The sequence below is a fragment of the Zootoca vivipara genome, chromosome 6 (assembly GCF_965207765.1).
Source record: "Zootoca vivipara chromosome 6, rZooViv2.hap1.1, whole genome shotgun sequence".
NCBI classification, from domain to species: domain Eukaryota; kingdom Metazoa; phylum Chordata; class Lepidosauria; order Squamata; family Lacertidae; genus Zootoca; species Zootoca vivipara.
In genome coordinates this window covers 26,432,830-26,452,929 of record NC_142589.1, presented here as the reverse complement: position 1 = coordinate 26,452,929, position 20,100 = coordinate 26,432,830, and the positions used below count along the sequence as shown (strand labels likewise).

At 44.8% G+C, this 20,100-nt stretch overlaps 1 long non-coding RNA gene across 2 annotated transcripts in view; it reads left to right on the top strand.

Annotated features, from left to right (window-relative positions):
- The window catches only part of LOC148685291 (uncharacterized), a 61,284-nt gene extending 44,168 nt beyond the window's left edge, over positions 1-17,116 (top strand). For both annotated transcript variants that reach the window (XR_015950375.1, XR_015950376.1), the window contains 2 exons: positions 14,312-14,405; positions 16,717-17,116. This is a non-coding gene — a long non-coding RNA (uncharacterized LOC148685291). The remainder of the gene's footprint in view (positions 1-14,311; positions 14,406-16,716) is intronic.
- The last annotated feature ends 2,984 nt before the right edge of the window (positions 17,117-20,100 follow it).

The window sequence follows — 20,100 nt, the reverse complement described above, 5'->3', positions numbered from 1 at the left end:
CAGGCATCCCCAAACTGCGGCCCTCCAAATGTTTTGGCCTACAACTCCCATGATCCCTAGCTAACAGGACCAGTGGTTGGGGAAGATGGGAATTGTAGTCCAAAACATCTGGAGGGCCGAAGTTTGGGGGTGCCTGACCTAAACCTTCTTGGAGAATGACGTAAGAGTAGAATAAGAGAACTTTTCAGATCTCGCTCTGAACATACAATAGGGAGAGTCCCTCTCTGTGCATATTCAGCACAATGTTTGAAACAGGGATGGGAAACTGTGGCCCTCCAGCTGTTGTGGGGCTCAACACCCACCAGCCCCAGCCAATGTAGCCAATGGTAAAGGAAGAATGGGAGCTGGAGCCCAGCAACCTCTGGAGGGCCACTGGTTAGGGTTAGGAAAAGGTTCAGAAAAGAACAACCAAAAATATCAAGGGAATGGACTGACTCCCCTATAAAGAAAGCTTGCAGAGTTGGGGAGTTTAGATAAAAAGTGAGTAAGAGGCAACATGATAGAAGTTTATAAAACTATACACAGTATGGAGTGTTGCTGGTATTAATATTGCACAGTTTGAAATGACTGGAAGCACAAGAACTGACTCTTTTGGGAAATGAATCAGGTCCAGGTCCATAAACATATTCAAACTTTTACAGGCAGAACCCTTTAAAAACAGAACAAAAGCATCAAAGATACAACCAAAATATCCATACAATGTCTTGTGCTGTCTAGTATAGGCATCTTACAAAATATGAAATAATCCAAACAGACCTACAGTATAAGCAAAAGTCTCTCTCCCTCTCTCCACAGCCTGCATTCCAGCCTTTAAGAGAGCTTCATTTACATCCTCACTCCATGGAGTTTGGGAGACAAAGACTAAAGGCGACTCCCTTTCAAAAGGGAGATTTGCAACCCAATGCCTTTGTCACCTGATCTGAGGCTAGAAAGAGCTTAGAGTAACAGAAAACAGCCAACAGTTATTCATTAATGCATTAAGCAGCTCAGAGTCCAGTAGGAAACAACATTGGAAAACCCCCAATGTTACCAACTCTTCAGCAATACACATTTAGCCATTTTCCATTTTAACCTTCATTAATACATAATGTATTTTTTACCATTTCTGTGTGAATTAAATCAGTTATACTTAACATGGATAAAGTGGATAGAGAAAAGTTATTCTCCCTTTCTCGTAACACTAGAAATGGACACCCCACGAAGCTGAATGTTGGAAGATTCAGGACAGATAAAAGAAAGGATTTTGTGCAGTGCATAGTTAAACTATGGGACTCGCCCCCATGGGAGGTGGTGATGGCCACCAAGTTGGATGGCTATAAAAGAGGATTAGACAAATTCATGGAGGAGAAGGCTATTGACGGCTATGGATGGCCACAAGGATTTGCTGTTTAAGGACTTACTAATCTGGAGAAGAGCCTGGAGAAGAGAAGGTTAAGGGGTGATATGATAGCCATGTTCAAATATATAAAAGGATGTCATATAGAGGAGGGAGAAAGATTGTTTTCTGCTGCTCCAGAGAAGCGGACACGGAGCAATGGATTCAAACTACAAGAAAGAAGATTCCACCTAAACATTGGGAGGAACTTCCTGACAGTAAGAGCTGTTCGGCAGTGGAATTTGCTACCAAGGAGTGTGGTGGAGTCTCCTTCTTTGGAGGTCTTTAAGCAGAGGCTTGACAGGCATATGTCAGGAATGCTTTGATGGTGTTTCCTGCTTGGCAGGGGGTTGGACTGGATGGCCCTTGTGGTCTCTTCCAACTCTATGATTCTATGTTTTTTTTTCCATGTCTGCAACTAGAAATATAACAGCACAATATTGGAAAGCAGCTGCAAACTCAACTCTAGAGGCATGGTGGGATACATGACAAAATATAGCCCTTATGGAAACTAAGAGAGCATCTCGGAGCACTCAGAAACACAAATAACAAACAGGATTTTGAAACTGTATGGTACATGCTTACGCACTGCTCTGAAAGGGACAATATTGCCCCCTCACTACCAGCAACCCAGGTTCACATTGGGGCAATCTATTAAGAATGATAGAATCATAGACTTGCAGAGTTGGACAGGACCTTGGTGGTCATCAAGTCCAATGCAAAGCAATGGAGGAGTCACAGCTCTAGAATCTGTGATAGATGGCTTAAAAACCTCCCATGAAAGAGAGTCCACCACCTTCCATGGGAATCCATTTCACTATCAGACATCTCTTGCAGTCAAAAAGATCTTCCTAAGGTTTACTTGGAATCACCTTTCTTGCCATTTGAATCCATTGCTTTGAGTCCTGCCCCCTAAAGCAGCAGAAAACAAGCTTGCTTGTAAGATGGAAAGCAGACATCTAACTGATGTCATCAACTCTAAACTATTGACAAATTTGCTTAATGTTTGACTGTATTATTTACGTTGGGTATGCATGAGATCTTTCTTTGGGGGGTTGTGATATATGAGGATTGCTTTCTATGTTGATAAGAAGAAGAAAGGAACAAGGAACTGAATTAACGTTTCCTATGCCCAAGTGAAATCCATTGGCTAAGAGCTTATTTCATTACCAGTGACAGACACCCCGGCAAAGGGAAGGCCGGCCAGCCACCCAAATGCTAACACGTCCCCTGGATGCGTGCTCAGCACTGCTCGCTCGCTCCTTTCCCTGCTGCAGAAATGGACTGATTGCTTTAGCCAAGTTTCACAGATAGTGTCAGGAAGTGAAAGCCTGGGCCGCAAAGCCTAAATTAAAATTGGCTTAAGGAAGAATCGGGCTGTTTGGAAGGAATGAGTGATTAAACAACACTTTAGCACTCTCCACTTGGAAAAGGAGGGGGGAAGGAACCCTGAACTGCCAGCTTCCAAATGAGAGGGGTGAGCATTGTGGCTGGAACCCTCCCTGCTTTGTAAATAAGCCAGCTTGTAGAACCTAATTGATTTGCTGAAACAGATCACCTTTTGTGATTATCCTGGTGGGAACATACAGGCAATGAGAGATCATTCATTTAATTTTAGACTGACCAGTTTGTTCATTAGGCTTGGGTTATTTGTATTGCCAAAAGATGACTGCCAAAGGAAAGTAGGTTCCCCCCGCCTTCAATCTGGCACTCATGTATGCCAGCTCCTCACACAGTGTTTCTCCCAAAGGACAGAAATGGTTTTAGGTACTCTCTGTCTACATTTTTCAAAATTAGACTGGACTGCAAATTTCTGATCTAATTATTCACATTCCCTGAAATATGGGCTCATCAACTACATGGTACTTGTTTGACTTCGTGAAGATGTACTGGTACTCTTGGTTCCTTCCTCTGGAAAGACACCCCCCCCCCATTTTTTTTATTGGAGGATTTATAAATGGACTGAGAGGGATTTTAATTTCTGAAATGTGGGAGAGCCACTGCCAATCAGTGTAGACAATACTGAGCTAGATCGACCAATGGCCTGACTCAATATAGGTCAGCTTCCTGTGCACTTATATTACCTTCCCATGATAGCTTAAAACATATAAAAACAACAAAAGACGATTTAATGTATTTCCATCATTTTGGGGAAGTTTTAAGATGTTTCAGACATACCTTCTGCCAATCTGAAGAAGTGTGCATGCACACGAAAGCTCCTACCTATGACAAACTTAGTTGGTCTCTAAGGTGCTACTGGAAGGATTTTTTTATTTGTATTTTGACTGTGTCAGACCAACACGGTTACCTACCTGTAACTTCTGCCAGTGCAATTTTTCTGGAAAAAAGAGGTGCCAGAACTCACCATGAACACCTCCCTTGGGTTCTGCATATGGCATGGGGAAGGGCACCATCTTGTCCTTCGCCTCAGGTGGCCAATGTCAGTTAAAAGCCTAAATTCCAGCAGCGGGAGGCGGGGCTTTTTTTCCCACCCAGAAGACACCGGAACTCAGTTCCAGCGTCTCTCAGGTGGGCGCCATTGTCATTATTCTAGAATGGCAGTTGCATCTTCCTTTAATGTTATCCACATGATTGTGTCCTCCTTCATACCTAGGAGCAGAAGGCCAGCTTATGAATGTCAGAGGAGATTCTGCCTCCCATCATCTGCTGCCTGAAATGGATACCTAACTTCACTCAATAATAGGGATGTCCCTGCTGTTTTGGAACGATGCCAGCTGTCCTAATGATATTATTATTATTATTATTATTATTAAATCATGGCCAACAGACAGAGGTGGTGGGCTCTGGAGTTCCCCTCAGGTTTCCCAGTCTGTGTTTTAAACTGTTTTTCTTTTATTTCAGGGTGGTATATTTAAATTCCATTTGGGTTAAGCAACAGCAGAGAAAATAATACTGCATAACACGGCACATGCCTGGACTTCATTGTTTATTTATTTATTATTTGGGTTTCATTTTTATTTTTATTTTCCCCCATGGCCCAGGTCACTGTTGCTTGAACCTCTTGTCTCTCAGAAGCCGACACTTAAAGCGCAACTGAAGCTAATGACAAGAGACAATATTTTAATGTTAATTAGACATTTCATGTGTCTTAGTTCATCAGAGCAATATTGCTCTTTTATGTATTACATGAAAGAGGAGACTTTCGCTTGGAGGAAAAATGGGGAGCACAGCCAGTCATCAAGCAAAAGGTCTCAGGTTCCCCCCCCTCCTTTTTTAATTATTAAAATTATTGTTAGATTCAAGGAGATCTAGGGAAACTCTGAAGGAAAGATCCTTCCAAACAAGAAAGCTGTGAGTGCTCAATGGGGAAGATGCCAAGGCGTTCATTGCAGGTTCTGCTTTCCCTGCCCTTTGCATTTTGATGAAGGTGTAGATAGCAACTAAACAAAAAAAATTTAAGGTTTCCTGAAGATTAGCAGGAGATCATATGTGGCGCAACTTGGGACCACTCACCTGAGCACATCTCAGCAGCTATCTATGGCAGAGCATACTCGTTGCGTGGACAGGCGGAATCCGCCAAACCCCAGGCAACCCGCTGAGCGGAATAAAGACACATAACAACGTGCTATGAGATTCAAATTGGCCACAACTTTATTAAGATTCATATGTAGGGAGACCTTGGCTCAGGCATTGGGCGTTATCCTTCCCAGTCCCCAGCCGGGGTTCTGGGAGACGCCGGGGTTATCCACATGTATGGGGGTTGGGGCTGGCTCTGGAGAACATATGTTCAGGCAGAGAGAGCCTGCCCCCTGTTCACCGCCATTGGAAGGGAAAAGCGATGACACCTATTGGCATGGTCAAGGCTTCCCCCAATACCCCCTCTTGTTGCCGCAAAGGGGGTGAGGTCTCCGCCTCACGCCCCTCCCTCTAGGAAAATCGCCAAAGAATTCCGCCCAAGGCATGACACCGCCAAAGTTGTGACGTATTGCTATGGGAAAGGCGAAACCTGCCAATAAAGGAACATTTCTTTGTGACCCTTCAACAGCAGCCTTGACGTAGCAGAGAAAAGATTAACCTGCAAAAGAACATGAATGAGGGTGTGGAGGGTGGGAGAAGCTCTGGAACCAACTGGTGCCTGGAGGTAAGATTCAAATTCTCTTGTGTAAGCCAGACAGTCCCTTCCCTTACCTGGCCATCCCCTGGCAACACCTCCCCAGGCAGGATTGGACGCTGGGCTTGGATAGGCGGAGACCCCTGGCATCCTACCTGGGAAGGCGATGCCAGGCCTGAACTACCAGGGAGTTGCCTCTGGGATCAGGGGGCTGCGTGCGTCCACGCAAAAGTCCCCCCCCATTGATGTGTGGAGCGGTCATTCCAACAGGAGGAAGTGATGGCCACCAACTTAGATGGCTTTAAAAGAGGATTAGACAAATTCATGGAGGAGAGGGCTATTGATGGCTGCTACCCAGGATTCCTATGCGCTGCACAGTTGGAGGCAGTATATGCTTCTGAATATCACTTGCTGGAAACTGCAGGAGGGGAGAAGGTTCTTGTTCTTAGTTCCTAAGTTGCAAGTTTTCTTTTGAGACCTTTTGTTGGCCATTGTGTGAACAAGATGCTGGACTAGATGGGTCATTGGCCTGATCCAGCATGCTTAGGGATGTGGCTCAGAAGAACTAGAAGACTGAAAGCTTAGGGAAATGGTGGAAATCAGAGGAGGGGAACCTGCAGGGATTGGATAAAAAGACACATGCACACATATTTGAATAGGTTGGTGAGTGAGTCTTTTTGGGTTTTTTCCACCAAAAGCATTGGAAATTTGGGAATAACATAGCCCAAAAATTCAGGCCACACCTGCACGCTAACATTAAAGCACTATCATGTCTCTTTAACAGCCCCGAGTCCCCCCCAAAGCATCCTGGGAATTGCAGGTAAACATGCTAACAGTTGTTACCTCTTTCCCTCACAGAACTACCATTTTAAAAAGCTACAGTTTTGAGAAGCTGTTTTCAACTGATTTTTATTGATAATTTTATGGTTTTTTTCTTTTTGCAAACTTCCCCCCCCCCTTACAATCAAGCGGCATATAAGTTTTATGAAATGAATAAATTTCCCAATGTTCCCTGGGAAGAGGGATGGACTCTGAGTCCCATTAACCCTAATGGACCAGCGGCTACTGCATCTCTTTAAATTCCCATTTCTCCAGAATCATTAAGGGTGCGGAAAGCCAGTTTCTTTTGCCTTTGTGGCCATCCTATCTGGCCATGAAGGTGACCTTGGGCCAGTTATTATCTACGTGTCTTACCTCGCAGGGCTGCTGTGAGGATCTGACGGGTGAGAGTGGAGACATTTATGGCACCCTGTTTTTCTTTAACGAGCGGTTGAATAAATGATAAAGAAATGCTTTTAAAAGGGCTTAATCATAACAACAGCCTATCTGGTTATCTGGAGGATCCTTTGGTGTGTTTATATCTCTGGATTTAGCCAGCTGTGCTTTCTTCCTTTCATATCCTCCTCCCTCTCTCCTTTTTTGTTTTGTTTTTTTTTTGTTTGTGTGTGTCCTCTGAGAAGAGGTAAACTGCAACCAGGATCCAAAATGAGGACTGCTAGCATAAAAACAAAAAACTTTTGCAATTTGAAAAAAAAGGAAAGAAAATCACCTTGGATCTATCTGGCATAGTTTCCATTGCAAGTTATTTAGGAATGAAACATGGGCTAGCTGGTTCATTAATATACATTATCCAATTGCAAACACTCTGACTGAGAAGGAAAGCTGTTTGCTTTTCTGGGGGATGCTGGTCGCTTTTTAAAACCCTGGGATTTTTTTTTTTTGCTCTTCTGCTGCACAACAGTGGACAAACCCAGTACGGTGGCAGAAGGTTATAGGTACTGTAAGTTATATTTAGCTAAAAATAAGCCCACAGATCCAAGGCGCTTCTTCTGCTCTGCTATAAAAAGACTGCATATGTTTGGTGCAGGTTTTCTTAAGGTAAGGGACAAAGCTTTGGATGCTCCAAGGCAGATAGATTTGCCCATATGGGAAGGCGGTCTTTCGCTGATGATTTTGCAGACAGAAATTGCCCATCTGCACTGTTTGCAGGTGTTTTGAATGATTATATTATTAGCTCTGTCTGTTCAACTTTGCTTTTTTATGGTGGCTTTAGTATTGCAGTAAATAAAAAAAAGAGAGAAATATATAAGCAGCCATCTGCTTCCCAGTTTTTGACTCGCGTTCTTTGTCAAGAAAGAAAAAAGAATTTGCCGATTTTTATCTCTTAGTTCTGAAATGCTGGCAAATGGGAAAACACACGCAAATACACGAGAGAGAGAGAGAGAGAGAGAGAGAGAGAGAGAGAAAGAAAGAAAGAGAAAGAGAGCATAGCTGCCAAGTTTTCACTTTTCTCGCGAGGAAGCCCATTCAGCATAAGGGAAAATCCCTGTAAAAAAGGGATAACTTGGCAGCTATGGAAGAGAGAGAGAAACCAAAATCTTTCATTGCTCCCCCCTCCCCAAATTCTGACTTGCATGTTAAACGGAAAGAGAATTTTTTGTCTTATTTATTATTTATGTGCCTGTGATTGATCTATTTAAATATACAATCAACCGCATTCTGCAGTCATTTAGACGATGCCAGTATGTCGAAGCACTGTAGCACATTCATAGCATGTTGTCCAAGATCCGGCTCTCGTTCCCGGCAAATTAGGGAGAATGTGTAGAGAGGGGAGTTGAGCCTTGTTAAGGCTTTCCCACCACTTCTTTTTTCCCAATTGGTAAAATGAAAGCCCCGCAGAGATGAAAATTTTCATTTTGTTCTGCATCTGCTCTAAATTTTTTGTTGCAATGCCCAATCTAAAAATTTCAGGCGGCTAGCAAGCCTTTTAGCTCTTGGGAAATGAAACCACCAGATTCCACTTTGCATTTTGTTCAAACAAACAAACAAACAGCCCTGTATTTCCCTTTGGCTAAGATCTTATTGTAAATCTTACATGTATGCCCTGTCCAGTCAAAACCCCCTGCACTGTGGATTAGTAGTTTAGTTAGTGAGGCTGTTCTCCCAAGTGCTGTTGGACTTAGAATGATACCATGTAAAGTTGGTGTTGCTGTTCAGTCCTAAGTAGGCCTTTAACTGTCCTTGATTTCTTGACTCCTTACTTGACTCTCTATGCTATCGTAGTGATCAGGCTAACCACTGACAGACCCAGCAACCTCAAGGCAAGACTGGATACCCATGTCTGCTGTTCAGCCAAGACGCCTCGCTGAATCCTAAGGGAGAGCCATCCCTAAGCATTAGGTTGGAAAGCCATGTTCTCAATGGGTGGATGCTTTGTGGGGGCCAGATGATCTGAGAAAAATCCATCACCCATGGTGGGTGGTGCCCCCTTAAAAACAGCGGTTGCACACACATTGTTTTGTAAAGAAATAAAAGTAGTATTTACTTACATAATCTAATCTTCTAACCTCCACATGTTTAGGCACAATTTTCCTAATATACACGGTTTTTTTTTACGCATATACACACATAATATACACATTTTGGAAATCCAATTTTCCCTAATACAGTGGTACCTTGCATGGGCGTAGGCAGGGGGGCAGGAGGGGGAAGCTGCCCCCCCCAGAAGCAAAAAAATAATGTATTTTACAGACCATAACCAGCACTTTTCCCCTGCAAAAACTGAAGTGGAAAGGGCTTTGCTTTAGCGAGAGCAGCTCAGTCTCCGCTTGCTGGGGGCGGGAACACAGCTGTAACAAAAACACATCAAATAAATAAAGCAAAGTGGCTACCGGTAGTTAAGCAGTTAAGACAATGGAGCAGCTATCCCCAGGCAAGATTAGATAGCTCACCACTTCACCCTATTGTTCTTCAGTGGGAGTTGTTAATGAGCATTCAGGGATCGCATTAAGAGTTCTATTGGTGATTTAATGAGGGTGCAGAGGATTCAATTTGACCAAGGTGGCTCTGCAAGGCTATAAAAGGAAGTGAATAAGAAAAGGGGGGGTGTAGCTTTGATAGACACAGTGATGTTTATAAAAAGCAGTGGTGTTCCAGTCTGCCCCTCCTCCTGCATCTGTATACTGTAAACCAGGGGTGGCCACCTCTCAATAGACTCTGATCTACTCACAAAGTTAAAAACCGGGAGTGATCTAGCCCTTTTGGGGGGGGGTTAGGTCAAAGCTGTTGAGTTTTTTTTTTTTAAGGAAGGGAAGCCCTGTTTTTTGGGGTTTAGGTCAAACTTGTTGAACTTCTTTTAGGAGGGAGGGAGGCCCATTTTTGTTTAGGGCTTCAGGTCATAGTTCAGCATTTTTTAGGGAGGAGGAAAATTTTGGGTGAGCTTTTTTTTAGGGGTGCCAGTGATCTAGCAGTGATCTACCACAGACATCCAGTGATCTACTGGTAGATCACAATCTACCTGTTGGACATGCCTGCTGTAAATCAAGCAGAGAGAAAGCTGCTTACAAGGCTCCTGTATCTTCCTCTTGCTGCAGAGTTCCAGCATCACAGCGTCACCCAGAGGCACCCACAAATATGAGTTATCCCTCTCTCTATTTCTTCCTTCCTTCCCTCCCTCTTCCATCCTTGATAAAATACTGGGGGGGGGCAGATAAGCTCCACATAGAAAGCCCATCAACATAGGGGGATGACTCTTTCAAATATGGTATTTACCAGTAATTTGGGGGGGGGAGAGGCACCTAGGCCTCTAGGAGTTGGCTGCTATGCCTAGGAGTAGGGCAATTCAAGAAAGCAGAATGATGCATATGCCATGGTAATATATCAATAGAATCATGGATTTGTAGTCGGAAGGGACCATGAGGGTCATCTAGTCCAACCCCCTGCAATGCAGGAATTTTTCCTAAGGTGGGGCTTGAACCCATGACATGGTTGAAATATTATGCTGATATGCAGCAATGCCTCGGAGCTGTTGTGACTGCGGCCGTGCCTTGCCTCGCCCTTGCCCGCCCTGCCACTCCCTCTCACCTGCCCGACCCTCCCGTCCTCTTGCTGCAGAGTTCCAGCATCACAGCATCACCCAGAGACACCCACAAATATGAGTTATCCCTCTCTCTATTTCTTCCTTCCTTCCCTCCCTCTTCCATCCTTAATAAAATACAGGGGGGGGCAGATAAGCCCCACATAGAAAGCCCATCAACATGGGGGGGGGTGTGACTCTTTCAAATACGGTATTTACCAGTAATTTTTTTGGGGGGGGGAGAGGCACCTAGGCCTCTAGGAGTTGGCTGCTATGCCGTCGTGGCTGCGGCTGTGCCTTGCCTCGCCCTCGTCCACCCTGCCACCCTCTCTCGCCTGCCCGACCCTCCCGTCCTCTCCTGCCAAGCAGGGTAGCCACCAATGCTGCCAGTCCCAGAAGCACAAGGTGGCCGCTGCCGCCACGATGTCACTGGGCCCGCTGGCCCTGTAGCCCCGCCCACGTTCCCACTTCATGGCCCCTCCCCTCCCGTGCCTTGGCCCCGCCCCTGAATGACCATGGCTCCCTCCCCCCAGTTTTGATCCTGGCTACGCCCCTGGTACCTCGACTTATGAACGACCCGACAACCGAATTTTTTGACTTACGAATGGGGCAAATGGCCCTACGCTTATGAATTTCTCGACATCCAAACGGAAACCGCGGCGGTTTTAGATAGGGTTTTTTCGACTTAAATTTTTAGATGAGGTTGCTTTGCCTTATGAATTTTTCCGTTTCCAATGCATTCCTATGGGAAATCGCGTTTCCAATGGCGCTTCTCGACTCACGGATTTTTCGACCTACGAAGGTGCCTTCGGAACGGATTAAATTCGTAAGTCGAGGCACCACTGTATAATGCATTTTTAAAGGCAAACTGAATTGAGTTTCTCTTCCATCCTCAGAATGGAGCAGCAGGTAGTGGCAGTGCCATGGATTGGCGCAGCTGAGAAATGAATTTGGCATGACTTGGCATTGATTGGAAAGTCAGCTACCAGATAAATATTGGGGAAAGGGAGGGGGCAGGCAAGGCATTAACCAGGGGCTTTGCCAGGTTGCAATGGCCCTCAGAACTGTCCTGGGATTCTGCCTCCTGATGCTGGACCACAGAATGGCTACCATGCTCCATCCTGGCCTGCCAAACTGAATTCATGTAACAGAGATGCGTATTGGGATGTTTTGTGCCTGCTCTCCCTTCCTCATCTGTTAGCTGCACACCATAAATTGAAAGGGGAGGGGGAAACCGCAAGCCAAAGAAATAGATTTTATTTTTAAACTGCTGCAAATAATCGTGTTAGTCATAATTGTTATTACTTTTCCTTTGGGGAATCAATTGTTATCAACGCTCAACTCTTTTGTTTCTCTTCAGGATCTCCGGGCTACGTAGCAATTTATAAAAACACCAGACCATGGGCTAAGTCCGTGTCCTTAGGGTTATGAGATGTTGCTAAGTATCAAAACAAAAATCCCAGTGTTCCAGTTCTTTAACTTCACTAAGTTTAATTAGCCATTCCAATTAACCTTCCTTTTGTGTTCCCTTATGTTTAAAGGGCTATAGCAAAAGTAATGTAGAATTAAAGTCATTTGGAGAAAAGTAGAAAAGGGGGGAAACGGTGGCGCTATTATCCTAGGTTTTACAAAAGTACATGAAAACTCAGGCTTACTAATTAATTTTGGGTGGACAGGAGATTGGACACTTGAGACATCGGCTTGTACAAAATAATGTTGCATTTTATTATTATTATTATTATCATTATTATTATTATTATTTATTGTTATGATTTGTAGCAGTAGTAGTAGCAGCTTTGTAGCTTGCTTTCTCCCAAGGTGAGACACAAAGTGGCTTCCAACACTTAAAAAAAAATTCATTATTAAATTTGTTGGCATCCGTCTGTCTTGGAAGACAGTGGAAGAGTGTGGGGGTGAAGTCAAATGATTGGAGAGTTAAAGCACTTGCTGTGGCTGTAGAGACCGATATGGGAAAGATATGGTTTGTTGCAGCTGGGGCAGATACATCAAGGCATTTCTTCTCTCTGCTCCTCCTCCTAGTGGTCCTCCTCTGGTCACTGCTGTGGACCTGATTGTCTGTCTCCAGGCACTGTAGTCATCTGCAAGGAATTCCCACATGGAGGTGTTAATGTTTCCAGCCTTCATGTCATGTTTGCAGACATCTTTGGAACTCCCTGCCTCTTGATATCAGACAGCTGTCTTCACTGTACTCTTTCTAGTGCCTGCTTAAAAAAAAAACATTGTTTAGGAAACCTTACACAGATATTTATAATGTTGATGTGAGTTTTAACCTGTTTTTAGTCTATTATTTTATTTTTATTTTTGAACAGCCTAAATTATTGTTGTTAATTTACTTATCGTTTGATTTTATTGGGTTTCTTTTAAAAGCACGTGGAGGTATTTTAACAATCAAGCGACGTACACATTTTATGAAATTGAAAGCAAGCAAGCAAACAAACAAATAGCACAAGGGTCTCGAAGGCAGCCATCTCACAAGGCTAACCCTAAAAATGTGTGCATGTGTAACACAGGGTTGCAATTTCTCCTTCCCATCTCTCCCACATGTCTGTGATGTGCCCACATGCTCTAGCTTCCCTGCTGCCCCAGATACGGGCCATATCCACAGCATACATTCAAAGCACATGGCTTCCTCCCAAAGAATCCTGATAACTGTAGTCTGTTAGGGTTGATGGGAAATGTAGCTCTTTGAGGGGTAAACTATAGATCCCAGGATTCTTTAATGAAAGGCAATGTGCTTTAAATGGGCCTTAACTGTATGGTGTGAAAGCATACCCTCCAACATTTTTCCAATGAAAATAGGGCCATCCTATTCCAAACCCTCCAAGATTCCTCCAGTGAAAAAAGAAATGTCCCTTCCAACATTCCTCTGAACGTCCGGTGCTATTTTTCTAGAAAAAGAGGTGCCAGAACTCACCATAAACTCCTCCCATGCTCTCTTATAATGGCAATAGTGCCCACCTGAGTGGTGCCGGAACTGAATCCCAGCAAACTCTGGCTGAAAAAAAAGCCCATGGGACATCCTATCCCATACCCTCCAACATTTCTCTGATGCAAATAGAGAGGTCCTAAGGAAGAGCAGGACATTCCAGGATCAAATCAGAAACCAGGATGACTTCTGTAAATCTGGGACTGTCCCTGGAAAATAGGGACACTTGGAGTTTGTTAAAGGTGCTGAGAGTTGTTAGAAGACCCCCTGCTATTCCCCTCAGAGTGCTACAATTCCCAGAGTTTCCTGGGAAGAAGGATTGACTATTAAGCCCCAGACACAAAATAGATGATGATGATTCATCTGAGAATCACAGGGCAGTTTACAGTATAACATTTAAAGCACAATGATTCCAATTCAAACAGTTGTGGCTTCCTACAAAGAATTCTGAGAGCTGCAGTTTTTTGTGGGTGCTGAGAGCTGTTAGGAGATCTCTATTTCCCCATCACAAAGCTACAACTCCCAGAGTTCCTTGGAAAGAGAGAGTGATTCTTAAAGCACCCTTTCCTCTCTCGTGCCATCAATACAGTCCCATCAAGTGATATAAGAGCCACTGTAGTCCTCTTGATCTGAGAGTCAATCATTCTTGAAGAGCAACTTCAAAATTGGGAACCTAGGATCATTCGACAATGTGACTTTGAAGATCCAGTATCAGGCCATCTTGGTAAAAGAGAGAACTTTTTGCAGAGAGAGAGAGAGAGAGAGAGAGAGAGAGAGAGAGAGAGAGAGAGAGAGAGAGAGAAGAAAAAGAAAAAGGAGTGAATAATCCTTTGCTCCAGGCCTTGGCAATACACTGGATTAAGCTCATTACTAATTAGACACAATTGTGAAGCACAATTATTTATGAACCTTCAATGGGCTGAATTCATGAAAGGAATAATGAGTACATATTTTCCTTTTGTAGAATATTAATGAAGAAATGGCACTGCTATTCATTATTAATCTACTTTCAAACCGTAATGAATACTTCCAGTGGCAAATCCCAAATTTCTATATTTACAGAAACAGTGGTGTGTATGTTGATGACGGCACAGCCTCGCCCAATCTGCAAATGAGGGAACGCTGCAATTATCAGCAGAGAGATTTCCTGAAGTCGGTGAGCAGTGCTAGACTATAATATTAACCGGGGGGGGGGGGGGAGAGCGGGCTTCTGATTCATTAACATGCTCACAAGTGAAAAACAACAGTGATTCCAAGATTAGCATTCATAAATCTGACACTGTGCTTTTAAAATAAATAAATAAGAAAAAGTTGAATTGGGATGCCAGGCTGTTTACACAAACATAGCTGAGGGAGGGGGAGTTCCAGATCACTGAGGCCCAGCAAGGTATTCTGCAAAAAGTCTTAGGGGCACTTTATATAAGCCCAGATTGTGATGTCCATCTTAACACATAAAACCCTAACAGAGTTGGACCCCAAATATGAGGAAATGTCTCCTCCCATGCGTACTGGCCTGGGTGGTAAGATCAGCAGAGAGGCCCTGTTAACAGTGCCATCACCCTCTGAGGTCCAAGGAGCAATGGCATATGGCAGGGCCTTCTCTGTGCTGGCCCCAGGCCATGCAACTCCCACTTCTCTGAGCTGCACCAGCCCCCCATCATTGTATGTTTTTCCCTTGGCAGGTCAATATGCATCTCTTTGCCTAGGTCTTTGGGGGCCAATGAGCAATAGAAAACCTTGCTGTTCCTCGCTTATGATCTTAATGGTAGTTTTAATTGTTATTTAAATTGTTTAAATGAAATCACTGGACTCTTGTGGCCTTGAGGTAAAAGGATAAGTTATAAATCCTATTATTATTAAGATTGAAGATTATTAAGATTGAAGCCAGGCTCAGGTATGGGAAGAACTATAGCCCAGTTGCAAAGCACAAGTTAAACAGGCTGTTGGATTAGATGGCCCTTTGGGTCCCTTCCAGCTCTACAATTCTAATATTCTAAGTTTTACATGCAAGAGGCGCCAGGTTCAAACCAGCTGTGGAAGGCCCTTGCCTAAACCCCTGCATAGCTGCTGCATAACAGCGTAAGTCAGGCATCTTCAAGCTTTTCAGACCCATGGCCCACTTTTTACTTTTTACTTAAATGCGCATTTGGAGACACAATGGGAAACCTGGAAGTAGGGGTGGACAAACCTGATAATTTTGTTTCTCTCAGTTCCTCATTTCCCCCCAATCTTAAATTCAGTTCCCCGCATTTCTGCAGCCATTTGCTTAAAGAGAGAGATCCTTGTGAGAAGTAGTCCGTATTTCAGTGCATGGAAACGGTGCTGCATGTGACCAGTGAAGAGTGGAACAGGAACAAAAAGCCTCTTTACATCCCTCTGAGCACCAATGAAGCCCAGCAGCCTTGACTCTGGGAAACCGGGCCTCGGTCCCACCTCTGCAACTGTCTCATTACAAAACCTTGGGACTCAGCTACATTAGTAAAGTAAAGCGCTTTACTGTAAATGAGTTATAACACTTTGACACCAGATGGCGCCGTGGAGACCCATCCTCCAGCAACGGAATTTCCCTTTAAACGGGTTCTCCAGTTATGGAGAGCATGCATTGCGGGAGGGGAATCAGGATGACCCTGCTGTTGCTAGGCAGATTAGGCAAAATGGCCACTGACATGACTGGACATTTTGGTGCTGTTGCTGGGTAGAAAAGCTTGTTGCAGATTGGAGTAAGGGTCGGCCCCTAGCCTATAAAACCCTCTGCGTGACTATATTGGTTTCACTTTTGCCAAGCACTTCGGATTTCCTGCCCGCCCACCTCCTTTTTTAAGGATGCTTTGCATATTGACATTGCTGTGCCTGCCTTGGGGCAGGGGCCCGGTAGGAATTTTGCCATCTGGCTGATTGGCTGTTGCCATTTGGTTTTTGCCTACTGCATAGCAAATCGTCACAACTTATAAGGTTAGCGGTTAGTAATTGGTTAAAATTGGCTGGTAAGAGATTGGCTGGAAAGAGGAGTATGGAAAGGCTGGAAAGTTACGCTAAATTGCTGCTGCTTATAGAGGTATTCCATTAAAGGAATCCTGGGGCTTGAACGGCTCTCCTCAGTACCCCGTTAGGGGAATTGGGCCTAACACAGAGCAAATTGAGCCTTGGGGAACATTCGAGGGAGGACAAGAAGGGCCTGGTACCCAGCTCAGTCCTCCCTCTGAGAATGTTTATCTACTGACTTCCACAAAATGCCTAGAGGAAGTCAGTGCAGAATCTGTCCCAGGGTGGGGGACAGATGGGTTAACCAACGCCTCAGCAACCACTCACATTTGATTGTATTTTAATAAAGTTGTGGCCGAAATAATGCCAAAAACCTTAAACTTAATTAATGTGTGTGTGTGAATTTATTGGGAGGAATCCGGTGACCTCAACACGCAATGAAGTTTACAATGTGTTTAACTGAATCGCTTTTTTGATGTGTCTAGATCCAGCCTTGGTCGGCCAAGTCATTCTCAGCTTCAATTGCCCAGAAATAAAATGAGGATGATGGAAATATGCCTACAGCAGGGATGGAGGAACCTCAATATATTGTTCTACAAAAAAAAAAACTCCTGTCATCACTAACCATTGGCCATGTTGGCTGGGTCTGATGGGAGTTGTAGTCTCACGGCATCCATCTGTGACTTGCAGTGTTGCTTAGAAAGAGGACTGCAATCAAGTTTGCAGAGCGGTTTTTCAACTTCCACATCCTATAGAGATGATAAAACAGGCCTTGCATTTGTCACCCATAGCACAGCCTAATATCTGTCCACAGTTGCAAGAATGAAACCGGGGAGAACCATCCGTCTGGCTTAATTAATCTGGAATAAAAGCCTGCACTCTTCAGCCTGCGCCTTTGGTCTATCATTGGGCTTCCATTTGTCAGAAACAAACTTCTTTATTAAACACAATAGTGCTGTGCTTAGCTGCTTTCCGAATCCTTAGGGAGTAAAGGACAATAAAGACAAGTCACACACAGAAGGTTTAATTGTATATTTGAGGGTCAGCGGAAATTCCTGGTTATATCAATCACATGTAATATTTGGAACTCACTCAGCTCCAACTTTTAGGCATGATTGGAATGAGTCGCGTTCCCAAAGGGCTTCAACTTCATCTGTGTGTGTGTGTGTGTGTCTGTACTGTCGCACAACAATAGATCTCTTATTGAATTTTTATATCCCAGTGATATATCTGATCATTAGCTTGGAATACTGGCTCCTGTTCCAACCAAGAATCAGAAGCCCAGATAAATCTTGCTGCATTTTAGGTTTAAGACAGAGGAAACTTGTTAGTCGTGGCTTCTTTTATTAGCGCCCTGCAGTTTGATTTAGTCTTGGACATAAAGAAAAATGGGGAGGGAGGTGAGTGAAATCAATGTACCCCTATTTTAGGATTCCGGCACAATTCATTCACTGGGGAGGTGCATGAAGAGATCAGGGATGGAGAGGCAGCAAACCGGGTATATGACAGTAGCAGGTGGTGGTTTGAGGAGGTGGTGCTCCTCTGACCTCCTGGCAGCATAGCCCCTGCTTGCTTACCGGGAAGGAGAGGGGCAGGGTGGCAGGGAGGTCAGTGCGGTATAAGCAGACATCAGAGACAACACAGCATTCCTGCTGATGTGCACTGACCTTCCCACTGCCTTGTGCCAGTGATCAAAGAATCATAGAGTTGGAAGGGGCCATGAGGGTCATCCAGTCCAACCCTCTGCAATGCAGGAATACCTTCCCAATGTGGGGCTCGAACCCACAACCTTGAGCTATCCCAGGCAGCAGCAAATCTGTGGCTTGGGAGGTCAGGAAAGTGCCATTGTGCTTTTCCAGCATCTGTTACTTGTAAATAAGTTCCAGGACCTCGTCAAAAGAACATATTTTTATTATTATTAATATCATTATTATTATTTGATGATGCGCCCTTCATCCTAAGGTCCCAGGGAGAGTTGCAGAATTAAAACAACTGAAAACAAATTATGAGCTGCCCAAGGGAGGAGGCTGGCGGCAGCAGCAGCGCTGGCAGGAAAAATAGGGACATACCAGGATCAAATCAGAAGGTATGATAGATGTGTTAAGATATCTATATTGCACAGGTTTGATATTTATTCCTTCTCCACCATGAACTTTAAAAACTGTAGTTCGAGGGAGGAGGCAGTGCACAATGACCGTTCCCCACATAAAAGGGGAGGCACATTTTTGCACAGTCGCGCGCAGCCCCCTGGGATCCCTGAGGCAGCCCTGGAAGTTTGGAGGCTGGCGCTGCCTTCCCGGGCTGGATACTGGTGGTCTCCGCCCATGCAGTTACCTGTCCAATCCAGCTCGGGGAGGCGTTGCCGGGGGGGGGGGTGGGGATTGGCCAGGCAGGAGGAGGTAACCTTACCGTGCTGAAGCTGAAGCAGAGTCATTCCTGGGAAGCAGTCAACAGGCTCCAGAGCTTTCCCACCCTCCACTCCCCAAAAATTAATGATTGCATTACAGGTTATTTTCTTCCACATGTCTACATGCACGCAGGCGCTGCTACGACAAGGCTGCTGTTGAAGGGCTGGAAAGGAATTTCCCGTAACAATTCATCACAACTTTGGCGGGTGCAGGCCTTGGGCGGAATCCTTTAGTCATCTACATAAATGGGGGGCGGGGCGGGGGGCAGTGACACCCCACCCCCATTGTGGCAGCAATAACAGGGTTCCTGTAAATGGGGCTAAGGGGGAGGCATTGACCATATGCAATAGGCTGTCATTGCCCTCCCCCTCCAGCGGCTATCTGCCCACCCCCCCCCCACATGCTGGATAACCCTGAAATTACCCAGATCCCCGGCTGGGGGCTGGGAAGGATATACGCCCAATGCCTGAGCCAAGGTCTCCCTACATCCGAACTCTTAATAAAGTTGAGGCCAATTTTAATCCCATAGAACGTGGTCTTGTGTCATCATCTGCTCGGGGGCTGCCTGGGGCTTTGGGGGACTCCGCCTGACCACGCAAATGGTTTGCTCCCTCTCCGGCCATCAGTTCTCATGAGTCTTTGGGGATAAGTCAAGAGATATGGAAATAGGTCTTTTGCTATAAAGTAGCATCAACAAGCTGAACAGTGATGGTGCACAAGCGGACTGTTTGGGGGGCAGTAGAGAGAGCACAGCCCTGCTCACATGTTCCATTCAAAGAGAGAGCTACATGGAGAGTGAACTAGGGCTATTGCACACCGAGCTGGTCCCACCACAGATGCCTCTGCAATTCACATTTGAAGATTTCAGTGTTCAACAAGCAGCCTTTGTGAGCCAGGTCGGGAGTTTTGGCTCCATTTTGCCTTCCATGCATGGAAGATATGTGGTAAGAAAAAAGCTTGGTAAGATAAATCTCTGCATGTGCTTCTCAGGCTTTCCTGATATCCACTGAAAACCACACCCTCGCAGATAATACTTTTTTTTAAAAAAATAATAATCTCAGGGTGCCCTGCCTGCGTCACCCCTCTGCCCATTTTATCCTCATAACAACCAGGTGAGGTGGGCTAGAGTGTGACCCAAAGTCTCCTGGCTTGCTTCATGCCTGTGAGTGGATTTGAACCCTGGTCTCCCTTACCGTAGCTCAATGCACACTATAGCACACCAGCACGAGTGAGAAACATCACCAAAATCAGGATTCCGAAATGTAACATGGAACTGCGGAAAAACAGAGGTGATGGGGTGTGTGAGTGTGGGTGTTTAAGCAGTGATTTAGTGTGCCATATCTTTCATGCAAGTCAGTCGAAAGTCTGTCCACTCGACTCTTTCGGAGCAAGTCTGAGCAAGAGCCCAGTTCAATGTCAAGCTGGTGGTTTGTGCCTGTTATTTTTAGGGGAGCGGGCACT